The sequence below is a fragment of the Aedes albopictus genome, chromosome 1, assembly GCF_035046485.1.
Source record: "Aedes albopictus strain Foshan chromosome 1, AalbF5, whole genome shotgun sequence".
Taxonomy (NCBI): Eukaryota; Metazoa; Arthropoda; class Insecta; order Diptera; family Culicidae; genus Aedes; species Aedes albopictus.
In genome coordinates, this window is record NC_085136.1 from 203,844,448 (window position 1) to 203,857,818 (window position 13,371).

A 13,371-nucleotide genomic window follows, 5' to 3' on the forward strand; every position below is an offset into this window, starting at 1 on the left:
GTCGATACGTCCGTGGTCTTTGGGATGATGCGTTAGAGGAGTGCATTTATGGCTTGTCTGTTGAGTTGCTACTATTCAACACATCAATTCATATTCCTTTGGCAACGACACGTAACCGCGCTGCCATAGTGCCGCTTCAAAGTGAGAGTGAGAGTGCGCGTCCATAGGATTTTCGTGGATTTGCTATTGTTGATATTCTTCTTTGCGGCTTCGCACACGCGCACTCCCACTCTCACGCGTAACTATTGAGGGATTTGCTCAAAAGTGCACGCGGCCTATCGCTTCCGAAAGGTACAGCCGCGATTTTCACTCCCAGTTTACTTCATCCTTATGGGAAATAACATTGCGGCATTTCCTACGGTGCGGCTGTTCCTTTCGAAAACGATAGACCGCGTGAACTTTTGTGCAAAGCCCCTTTTTGAAACATTTCAACGACCGCGCGGTGTTTACGTTTCAAGAAATCTGACAATATAACGGCGCCCTACACGCTTCCGGGAGGTCTTCCGTGTCACCTCGTCTGACTACGGACTGCTGCACCGCATATATCTGCAATCTGCATGTATACATTTTCCCTTCAGCGACGAATGACCAGCTAAACCCTTTCATGTTTTATGTTTTACGGTAAATAACACTGTCTTATATTTCTAAATAAAAAAATACTTAAATTGAAAAACTCAGCGCCGTCTTTGATTGACATGGACATTTGGGAATGCGCATTCTACCACACAATCGAGCCGTAGCAGGTTGTAAATTAGCAGAAAAAAAACTCTTTACCACGATTGCTTTCCAAAGCGGTGAGCATTCTCAATGAAAATCGTTATTATAGGGTATTGATTCCCTTCTTAAGCATGTGGCTCCCATTTTCATCCCACGAAAAACAAAGGATTGAAGCGCTGTTTGTTTTGTTTCTTATTTATGTATTTTTTGTTAGAAGTGAGCTGCCTTGAAAACAAAAAGAACGGAGTCAATCGATGCCGTAATCGCTTGTTTTCGAATAGGATGAAAATGGGAGCATGAGATTACTGATGGTACACATACCCTAGTCCGTTGATAATATTCTACGGATAAGGCATGTGCAATTAGCTGTTAAACAATTCGACACCAACATTTCAAAAGGGCGTAACTGCTTTTGGAATCATCACCTTCTTTTAAAGCTGTGGATCATGTGTTATGATTTCTATGTTTTTCACAACAAGTACCAGATGGGAAAAACTCTCCTCTTTCCGACAACCACGGTGGTTTGAGTGTAAGGGAGGCAGTACGACCTACAGCTTTGAAAGAAGGTATTACTTCCAAATGCAGTTACGCCCTTTTGAAATGTTGGTGCCGAATTATGTGCAATCACTTTTGTTGAAATAAGAGGAAAAATCGTTCTTGCGCAAATTCAGGCCAAACATTTCAATAGGTCCTATCTGCATTTGAGAGGCTCTTTTTGTTCACTTTCTCTTTCAGTTATTGCAATGTAATAGTACACTTTTCAACTATTTTTGCAGTACAAATCAAAAGACGATTGTTTTGACCATCGTTCAATGCAAGGAGACAATCATAATACAAATAAACAGCTGAGATATTAACGAAAGAGAGGGAAACCAAAGAGAGCGTCTCTTCTGCAGATTGGACCTTTAGACATGTTTGGCCTGTAAATATGAACAACGTGATCTCAATCCCAGATCTCAACCAGTGGTTAATGTTTAGCGTAATGGTTGTGTTTTGATGTTTGGCAGCAGTGCAGCCAAGAGCTACAAAACTTTAATAAAATTTAAAAAAATTGGCAACAATCATCGAGTTTGCATGGTTTGCATCGAATACAACTGGGGCAGTCACCTGAAGATGGCATTAGTGTTTTAACGGTTTTTGATAAGAAAACTTTTTTGATGGAAAATGTATGAGCTTGAACGTCTGTTCTCTGCGAATAAATGTAGTGCATAAATTAAAAAGTATATTTTATCAAAAATAAAAGAAAATCGGGTTAAGTACGGTTCCTTTGAATTCCACTAAGAATTTGCATCCTTTGACAGATACGTATTTCGACCTCAACTGTAAGGTCGTCTTCAGTGTCTTGTACTTGACTCGACTGAAGAGATCCATCGCATTCTACACGTCTCATAGGTAAAAATAATAGGTAGCTTAATCTAGGTAGTTTTTTTGGTTTTTTTTTTTTTTCTCCCGAGCATGCAAAAACTTATATCTATATTAACCTCCACCATAGAATAGGTAAAATTTCCCTCCACCACCGAATAGGTACATTTCCCACCAGCACAGGATAGGTAAACAAAGTTCATGTATCACAGGTACATTATGAGACGCACGCCATACGAGAGTGGTTAGGGGGTAATAATTTGAAAAGCCACGAACTTCCATTGCCTTGATCCTTATTCAACAGCGTGTTAGGTACCTGTTTGTATATCTCTAGACTCTCAGCAACGTCCAATTTCCAAGGTGAAGTTACATTTCGCAAAATTTGAATATCCTCTGTAGTTACAGGGTGGCCCTCCTCAAAGACATGTTCAGCAACTTTCGACCTGAAATCGTATTCCAAACCTCTATTCACTGTCCTCTGCGCCTTTCCCACTTCCGCCATATGTTCCCTGAATCTAACCTCCAAAGACCGTTTTGTTTGACCAACGTAGACCTTATCACAATGGGAGCAACTGATTTTGTAAACGCCAGCCTTGTTTAGGGTGTTGACCGGATCCTTTGTAGAGCCTAATGAAGTCTTCAACTGATTGCTTCTGCTAGAAAATACTAAATCGATTCCGAAATTTCTGAACCTAGAACGTAAATTATTAGTGATGTGTTGATCGAAGGGGACTGATACTCGCTTCAAAGATTCTGAAATAGGGGTAAGAGTTGTTAGGGATCCTCGATATCGCAACCTCTCCTTTTTGTCAATGATGGCCTGAATTGTCCTCTCCTTATATCCGTTGATTTTCGCTGTTTCGAATATGTGAGTGAGTTCCTTATTCTTCCCGTCATCGCTTAGAGGTAGAGTCTGCATTCGGTGAACCATGTGGTGAAAAGCTGCCATCTTATGTTGGAAGGAGTGATTCGACGAATAGGGGATGACACGCATGGTATTGGTAGGTTTCCTGTAAATCTCGAATTCGAACGACGAACTGTCTTCCCTCTTAACTAATAGATCCAAAAATGGAAGTTTTCCCTCCTTTTCTTCCTCGTGAGTGAACCTGATATCCTTATGTACATTGTTGATGACCTCTAGAACCTTAGATAAAGCTTCCCGTTTGATCACACTGAAGATATCGTCGACGTACCTCCACCATTTCTCCGGAAGTAAACCTTGCTCCTTAAGCTTGGTTTCTAAATTTGCCATGAAAAGCTCGCATAAAACTGGGGATAGGGGATTTCCCATGGGGGCACCTTTGGTCTGCTTGTAGAACTGTCCACGGAATTGGAAGTAATTCTCATCCATGCACAGTCTGGCCAAACGTAAATAAGTCCTAACTTTTCCTTTCCAAGCTGCGTCAGACTTTTGGGGTAGTAACCAATCCTCGAGAAGATTAAGAGCATCCTTTACAGGGACACTTGGGAATAGTGCTGCGACGTCGAAAGAAACCATAATCTCGTCCTCCTTGATGGTTCCTGATTCCAACAACTTTTGGGTGAATTCCTGAGTGTTTTTGACCGAACTGGTGGGGAAGGGTTTTGGCGTACTTTGGAACTCTTGAACTAACCATTTAGCCAATTTGTGGGTAGGGGATCCTTCAGCTGAAATAATCTCTCGCATCTCTTGACCGGGTTTGTGAATTTTAGGAAGACCTTTGATCCGCGGAAGAATGGGATTTGCTTCCTTCAAACGAGCCTCTCCGATGATGGGTTTACAGTCTTTCAGGGTCTTGTCTGTCAGCCTTATTAGTCCGGGTAGTGGATCTACTCGTAGATGTCTGTATGGTCCTTCGTTTATCTTCTTCTCCATCTGTTCGTCGTAGTCCTTCTTGTCCATAATAACAACCGCGTTACCTTTGTCTGCCTTCATGTAGTATACTGGTTTCTTTTTAAGTTCCGTTACAATCCTTGTCTCGTCTGAATTTACCTTACTGCACTGTCCTGTTTTGATGGCGTCTGCTACGATGTTCCTGGCTGTATTTTGGTCTTTGATGTTAACGTTCTGTGTGATCGCTGTTTCCATGTCCACGATGATCTGTTCCACATCTGGCTTCGAAGTAACCGCATATCCTAACCCCTTATTGAGGTGTGTCAATTGTTCCTCTGTGAACTGTTGCGTCGAACGGTTTACTACGAATCCTTCAATGGGTTGAACCATCGGAATTGGAGTGTGGGTGTCCTTTGCCGCTCTGGTCTCGTTTCGTAGATTCGTCAGCTTCTTTTTGTGTAGTCGTCTCTTCCTGTCTGCTTCACATTCCTCTGCTCGCTTTACCTTGGTGAGGAACAATGGGAAACCTTCCGGATATTCGTTGGCCAACTTTTAGTGCAGGGAATAGCACTTAAGTGTCAGCTTGTCCAACTTGGCGTAGTGGCGTTTGATGGTGTCTGCGATGTACTCTGCTTCGGCCTTCCTGGTGACGCTGGGTGGGATGTGCTTCTTGACCTTAATCCTATGACTAACGGGTGTTAGTTTCTCCTTTTGACATTTCTTCAGAAATGCCACGTCCTTCTGAATGCTGATGATGGATCTCTTCAAATCGATGAAATAACTCTGCTCCGTCCGCTTGGTAGCCATGATGATGATGATTAACCTGGGCTTGTTAGGGGAATATCTGTAAATAAAAGAAAATCGGGTTAAGTACGGTTCCTTTGAATTCCACTAAGAATTTGCATCCTTTGACAGATACGTATTTCGACCTCAACTGTAAGGTCGTCTTCAGTGTCTTGTACTTGACTCGACTGAAGAGATCCATCGCATTCTACACGTCTCATACGAATATCCGGAAGGTTTCCCATTGTTCCTCACCAAGGTAAAGCGAGCAGAGGAATGTGAAGCAGACAGGAAGAGACGACTACACAAAAAGAAGTTGACGAATCTACGAAACGAGACCAGAGCGGCAAAGGACACCCACACTCCAATTCCGATGGTTCAACCCATTGAAGGATTCGTAGTAAACCGTTCGACGCAACAGTTCACAGAGGAACAATTGACACACCTCAATAAGGGGTTAGGATATGCGGTTACTTCGAAGCCAGATGTGGAACAGATCATCGTGGACATGGAAACAGCGATCACACAGAACGTTAACATCAAAGACCAAAATACAGCCAGGAACATCGTAGCAGACGCCATCAAAACAGGACAGTGCAGTAAGGTAAATTCAGACGAGACAAGGATTGTAACGGAACTTAAAAAGAAACCAGTATACTACATGAAGACAAGACAGACAAGACCCTGAAAGACTGTAAACCCATCATCGGAGAGGCTCGTTTGAAGGAAGCAAATCCCATTCTTCCGCGGATCAAAGGTCTTCCTAAAATTCACAAACCCGGTCAAGAGATGCGAGAGATTATTTCAGCTGAAGGATCCCCTACCCACAAATTGGCTAAATGGTTAGTTCAAGAGTTCCAAAGTATGCCAAAACCCTTCCCCACCAGTTCGGTCAAAAACACTCAGGAATTCACCCAAAAGTTGTTGGAATCAGGAACCATCAAGGAGGACGAGATTATGGTTTCTTTCGACGTCGCAGCACTATTCCCAAGTGTCCCTGTAAAGGATGCTCTTAATCTTCTCGAGGATTGGTTACTACCCCAAAAGTCTGACGCAGCTTGGAAAGGAAAAGTTAGGACTTATTTACGTTTGGCCAGACTGTGCATGGATGAGAATTACTTCCAATTCCGTGGACAGTTCTACAAGCAGACCAAAGGTGCCCCCATGGGAAATCCCCTATCCCCATTTTTATGCGAGCTTTTCATGGCAAATTTAGAAACCAAGCTTAAGGAGCAAGGTTTACTTCCGGAGAAATGGTGGAGGTACGTCGACGATATCTTCAGTGTGATCAAACGGGAAGCTTTATCTAAGGTTCTAGAGGTCATCAACAATGTACATAAGGATATCAGGTTCACTCACGAGGAAGAAAAGGAGGGAAAACTTCCATTTTTGGATCTATTAGTTAAGAGGGAAGACAGTTCGTCGTTCGAATTCGAGATTTACAGGAAACCTACCAATACCATGCGTGTCATCCCCTATTCGTCGAATCACTCCTTCCAACATAAGATGGCAGCTTTTCACCACATGGTTCACCGAATGCAGACTCTACCTCTAAGCGATGACGGGAAGAATAAGGAACTCACTCACATATTCGAAACAGCGAAAATCAACGGATATAAGGAGAGGACAATTCAGGCCATCATTGACAAAAAGGAGAGGTTGCGATATCGAGGATCCCTAACAACTCTTACCCCTATTTCAGAATCTTTGAAGCGAGTATCAGTCCCCTTCGATCAACACATCACTAATAATTTACGTTCTAGGTTCAGAAATTTCGGAATCGATTTAGTATTTTCTAGCAGAAGCAATCAGTTGAAGACTTCATTAGGCTCTACAAAGGATCCGGTCAACACCCTAAACAAGGCTGGCGTTTACAAAATCAGTTGCTCCCATTGTGATAAGGTCTACGTTGGTCAAACAAAACGGTCTTTGGAGGTTAGATTCAGGGAACATATGGCGGAAGTGGGAAAGGCGCAGAGGACAGTGAATAGAGGTTTGGAATACGATTTCAGGTCGAAAGTTGCTGAACATGTCTTTGAGGAGGGCCACCCTGTAACTACAGAGGATATTCAAATTTTGCGAAATGTAACTTCACCTTGGAAATTGGACGTTGCTGAGAGTCTAGAGATATACAAACAGGTACCTAACACGCTGTTGAATAAGGATCAAGGCAATGGAAGTTCGTGGCTTTTCAAATTATTACCCCCTAACCACTCTCGTATGGCGTGCGTCTCATAATGTACCTGTGATACATGAACTTTGTTTACCTATCCTGTGCTGGTGGGAAATGTACCTATTCGGTGGTGGAGGGAAATTTTACCTATTCTATGGTGGAGGTTAATATAGATATAAGTTTTTGCATGCTCGGGAGAAAAAAAAACCAAAAAAACTACCTAGATTAAGCTACCTATTATTTTTACCTATGATGTATGAGACGTGTAGAATGCGATGGATCTCTTCAGTCGAGTCAAGTACAAGACACTGAAGACGACCTTACAGTTGAGGTCGAAATACGTATCTGTCAAAGGATGCAAATTCTTAGTGGAATTCAAAGGAACCGTACTTAACCCGATTTTCTTTTATTTACAGATATTCCCCTAACAAGCCCAGGTTAATCATCATATATTTTATCATTTTTTGCACGTAGTTTTTTATTAAAAACTATAACCACGATATGTTGGATCCTTTTTTTTTGTGCCGGTCACTATTAGTAACATGATTCACTAGAAAAAGAAAGATTTCATTAGTTGAAGTTATTTCCGTCACTTGTCAAATCGGAAACATTCTTCATTACACCAACAAAGCTAACCATGAGAATGTTTGACACTTCTCACGTCATTTTGACAGACCACACATGCACGAAAAAGACGGATCATATTATATTCTACTCTATCGATCTTGTTGCTGTCCTTTTCATGCTCATGTTAGATCTGTCAATATAACCTGTGAGTTGTCAGTAATTTTAAGGTTAGATTCGTTGGTGTAATAAAGAATATTCAAAACTCAGGTAATCGAATTTAGTTCACTACTGGTCCAGTACTGCGCACTGAGTCTTCATAAGTGCGAAAACGTAAATAAAACTGCGCGATTACATCAAATCAAATTGATGTCTTCGGCGTACTATTTCTTCGATGTATGCTGAATAAGTGCTCTGAAGACACCAAGTTGATTGGATGCAATCGCGCACTTCTATTTGCGTTTTCGCACACGTGAAAACAAGTGCGATAGGCCAGTGGTGAACTAAATGCGCCATATAAATAAACATCTAATTTAAAATCAACAAAGAACCTTATTTTTAATCTCTTGTATTGTGACACCCAATTGAAGAAGAAAGTCAGCGATCGACATTCGTCAAGATTACAATTGTATTATTTGTACCCTATGAAAGAATCTAACCCCACCCACTCCTAAGCGAAGACGCTATAGACTTCTTAGGCGGGTACTTTTGCCGACTTCGAAAAGAACATTCGAAAGCCGACAGAAACATCCTTGAATTTATGAGTTCTGTTCAACGGAAAATCTCCAGCGCAAAACTTTTCCTTTCGTTCTACTTTACGGACGGAACCGACTTCCCTCCCCCATACATTGGAAATCCCAAAGTAAACTATAACATCGCAGGCACCAAGGAATCATTCCCGTTCGCAATCCCCTCTAATCCTTTAACGGCTTGGCTTTTATTGTCTCGGTGTTTTCCGATTCATCAATTTCCATTTAGCGACGGGACGAAGACAATTGAGTCCAAGCCGTAAAATGCGACACAAGCGTATTGGCTGGAGTCTCTTGTCATTGTTCCGTTGAATCGATGATGCTGGTTATTGTTGTTCGTTCGCAGTTCCGACTCAATTTTGAGTGCGAAAAAGGCCCGGAAATAAAGCATTTCTCATCACCATAAAAAAGAATAATTTCAGCTCGATTTTTATTTCCTACGAAAGTCCGTCTCCAACATGGGAATGGGATTCAGAGTTCCCAACCTCGTTGGAGCTGCGAAAGCAAATGGAAGCTAAACAATGACGGAATTGATGGCTATGGAAATGTCTATTCTCGAAATGGCAGTTATTCACGGAACTCGTTATATTTATATTTCATTTAAGCCAGGAAGTAATGATGGAATGAATCATTTCCTGGCATACGGCCAGGGGAGAGTGATTGCAATCTTTTCCCAATACTTTTTGTTAAAAGTGCCAAGATAAAACACGTAAACAGGAACACCATTACAGTCAGGTTTTTTTTACGCGGGGAATACGTACCGCGTAAAAAAAACTCAGTTCAAAATTCGAAAAACCGCGTAAAAAAGTCTCACCATTTCTCGACGAATCATGCAACAATAAGACGATGAAATTTATTTTTATATGGAGTTTTCATTTATGCGGCCGCGTAAATGAAAACCGCGTAAAAAAAGACCTGACTGTATTTAGTACTGTAACAGGAAACAACATTCAACCGATGTGTAATGTCGAAGACCACATTATCAAGTAGTCTTCATATGATAAAGTAGTCTTCGGTAATATGTATGTTATGTTCGACCGATGCTTTGAAATATCTGCTACCCTATTCTTAATCGATGCCAAATTGGTTTTTGATTATCTTACCTAAATATGACCTCATTCGGATAACATTTAACTGAGCACACGCCATTTAAAGTTAAAGTATGGAAATTACTATGAAAAGTCAAACTTTAATTTGCACAAGTTGAAACTTTTTTCCATGTTGTATCCATTCGGATGTAACTGGTTCCGTCGCCTCGAGTACCCTGGTATCTCTGCAAGTAGCCATCGAAACGCGTAGTCCTGAGCAGTGTTGTGGAATATCAGTCTTGTCAGGTGACTACTGATATTGCAACATCGTCACTATCACTCCAGACTATTCAATATCAAAACGACAATGACAAGCAACGGCTTGATATTGACCCGCAATCTAGATCGCAATCATTGCAACTGATTGTGATATTTTAGTGGTTTTCGCCGAAACCCGAACTTTTTTATGACCAACATGCAAAACTTGTTATTTTGTACCACATGTTAAAATATCATCTTGGTATGTCTTCATTTGGATTTTTAATTGATTTTTAAAGATGGCCTATCATTGATATCCCTACACCATCACAGTCAGTCCAGTTCTGATGGAAAGAAAGTGACAGTGAGCGCACGCTGACTTGGATCGCAGTCGGCCTATCAAAATCAGTGATTTGCTTACAATTGACAGTGACAGAGTGCAACTCTGGTCCTGAGTTCCAATGGATTACTGCACGATTTTAAACTGGCCAGCTTACTCTCACACGAAATTTGACGTTTGAGCTGTATCGGCACCGCTCAAGCGTCAAATTTTCTGTCAGAGTAGGCAGGCCAGCATAAATTTGTGTAGTGGACCATTCTCGGATGACCACTAGCCGAATCCTGCGTATATTCTGTAGCCAGCCGCATGTTGTTCGCAGAAGTTCCGCCGCCGTGATTTTGATCGGTTTTCAAGAAAATCGCAAGCTGACATCCTGTGAAGGAAAATACAAAGCACTGAATCCTTATATAAAAGGGGAATTACTCCATCCATTTCAAGCATAACTTTTCAAAAGGACGTAAGTCGCCAAAGTAAACAAATCGAGATACCTATTATAAATAATAAAAGAGCACGTAAATTATAAGCTAGTAACATCAAAATATTATTTTAAAACTATCATCATAATATTTTTTTTTTTAATTCGTCCAATCTGTTCTTTTATCAATGTTTACCAATTTGCTAGATACACCATTTTCATCGCAAAACGACGCATCTGAGTTTTTTTTAGCGTGCGGAGAATTTGCTCTTACGCACACTGTGAAATTACCAATGTGGAAAATCAAAACATAAATACTTTGTCAACAGTTGCGCCACTTCTAAGATTTTGAAGCAAAATGGAATTTGGTGATCTTGATGGTCTCCAGTTACTGTTAGGTATGTTTTATATCAATATTTAGTGTTATTGCTTCAGATTGCACATATTTAACACTCATTTTTAAATTTAAAATAAGATGCTGCCTCCCAGGTCGATCAGCAACAACAGATTGACGTTCCTCCAGCAACTTTAGAACAAATTCCGAGTGTAGGCTGTTACGAAGAAGTGGGAACTACTCATCCTGAAGAATTTGTTCATCCACCGGCAGCACTTACACTGCATGGTCCTGATCAGCGGATTCAGAAAAATCTACATGGAACACAAGAGCAGCAGCCTCTTGACGACATTCAAAATGAGCGACAACCCGATGGTAAATAACAGTTTTATTCTTTTCGTGTTTCATAACGTATCCTACCAGTGTTATATGAATATAATGTTGGGTATCTAACTTGCTATAGTTCTCTTTTTTTTTCTTTTCAGAAACTTGTTCCAGCGACAGAAATAAGGATCCAAAAAATGAAACCGGTCCGGCATCATTTTCATTTTTTTCGTTATCTCTGTCCCAACGTGTTGTTTCGACTCCATTACACGGTCTTGTAAATCCACAAACGAAATTTTCAAATCCGTTGGACCTTTCCATTTCGACTACTATGACCGCTGATGAAGGTCCTCTCGATCTGTCCATCGGCCCTCACACAGCTAACGATTCTGAGAAGGCAATCGATTTAGTTCTTCCTAGAACCGTTACAACCAGTCATTCCACTTGATTTACGGACCACAAACTTAAACGTACTTGTTCATCAAAATCAGCGAGACACAAGCTTCTCTACAGTCGACGGACAGCGAGCTTTTTCCCGGCTTGACAATGAATGCGCTGGCCCTTCTTCCATTGGAGTCGATAACAGCAACGAGGTGGGAGCGATTTCGCCCTTGAAGCGGGAGACGTTTGAAGCAGTTGAGGGGTTGCTTCTAACGAATAAATCCGAAACGGCACCTGAAGTTTCCTCGGGTATGTCTTACTTTATTTTGTACAGTTTTACATGCTTATTTTTAACAGATTCATCCTTGTATTTAGAACACCCTGATGCGCACTTGACCGAAAAACTTGTTACTTCTCAACAAACCAGTTGTCCCGGTTCCATCGGGAAAATAATACAGAATGTAAAGAGCGACGAAAACCGAGCTGTTCATCGACGATCATTAGAATGTCATCTCGGTAACACTTCCCACAGTGGGGTAAAAAATGCCAACGAAACAGGTGGGACTTCGCCCATGAAACGTGAAGCGGTCGAAGCATTAGAGGATTTTCCTATATCAAAGAAATCCGGAGCGACTCCCGAGGTTGTCCTGGGTATACAACTTTTTTTTATATTGTGTGGTGCCGATATAACAATTTGTTATACTTCTATTTAGGGTGCTCTAATGTTCAGTTGGACGAACCATCAACCTCCAACGAATCAACAAATGTCGCGAAGTCACCGGGAAAGCTTCACATACTACAGAGGGTGTCGAAAGACGAACTGTTTCTCGACAATCATTTGCCGAAGTCAGAAGCACAAACGAGATGGGTGGAACTTTGTCCATGGAGTGTGAAACGTTTGAAGTAACAAAGAAATCAGGAATGGTGCCAGAGCAGATGGAAGGCCACTCATCAAGACCACAAAAAACGGACATACTTTTCGATGGTCCTGTAAACGATTCGGATGACGAGGAAGGTGATCCCACTCTTCTAAACGAATTATCTATCTTCGAATATTTTGAATAATTTCAAAATATTGAATCCGACGATGACGACTCAGATGTAGAGTATGACGAGCATCTACGGCTAATTTCCGAGTCAGTCGTAGATTCAGATGATGATCACGGGCAGAAACAGGGTATTTAACATTTTGAATATTCTAAAACGAAACAAGGAACGGAAGGAGAAAGGATTGAGATATACTCGGGTTGACGGGGTGGTAGTTCCGGCTAGGAAAGTAAAGCCACCCTGCGAGTGCAGACTTAAATGTCATGAAAAATATAACGAATCTATTCGCAACCAGCTTCTGTCCAATTTACTACGCCTCAAAATGTCCGGGCAGAATCAGTTTTTGTCGTCACACATCGCAATCGTGCATACAGCGAACCCTCAGGTAATAATTATACTCTGAAACATACCTACAGCCCTGATTAGAAGTTTGGGGTAGGGGGATTAGGGGCATAATGGACACCCGGGGCGAAATGAACACCCCTGTTTTTGCTGAAACCGTTGACTTTTATGTAAAACTTTTAATGCATAAGTGTAAAGGAACAAGTCAAGGCGCTGATTTTCAAAAGTACCATTAATATTCCTCCAAAATAACCAAAATATCTTTGAAATTGAAATATGTTTTTCATGTGGTGAAATTCTTATAATTTCGAAGCAGCATCAAATAAGGTATCACGAGTGTTGGAGTGTGTCAATCATAAAACAAGTGAATTGTTACTTTATCTACATGTATACGAAGATTTAGCAATGGATGAAATATTTTATTTTTGATCAGAATTTACCTAAAATAGCAATTTCAATGTTGTAGTCGATTCGGGGCGAAATGAACACTGGCGATTATCAATAGATGTACGCACATTGCATACTGTTAGGCGTTTTAGAGAGTTTGGAAAAAGTCAATTCGATTATTTTAGTCTAAAGTTTATTTAATTAACTTTGATGTTATGTAAACTCGTCTAAGATGGAGTATTATATCTGTGGTATTGATCTCCGTAGGCAAATTACTTAACTGATCGATGTAACCAAAGAATTAGCATAAAATACGCAGGGGTATCCATTATGCCCCGATGGGTGTCCATTTCG

The 13,371-nt window shown here is 41.0% G+C and overlaps 1 long non-coding RNA gene across 1 annotated transcript; it reads left to right on the top strand.

Annotated features, from left to right (window-relative positions):
• The first annotated feature begins 10,482 nt into the window (after positions 1 to 10,482).
• On the top strand, positions 10,483 to 12,418 carry LOC115263839 (uncharacterized). The gene is made up of 4 exons (XR_009996894.1): positions 10,483 to 10,600; positions 10,678 to 10,911; positions 11,022 to 11,550; positions 11,617 to 12,418. It is a non-coding gene; the product is annotated as an uncharacterized LOC115263839 (long non-coding RNA).
• Positions 12,419 to 13,371: the final 953 nt, after the last annotated feature.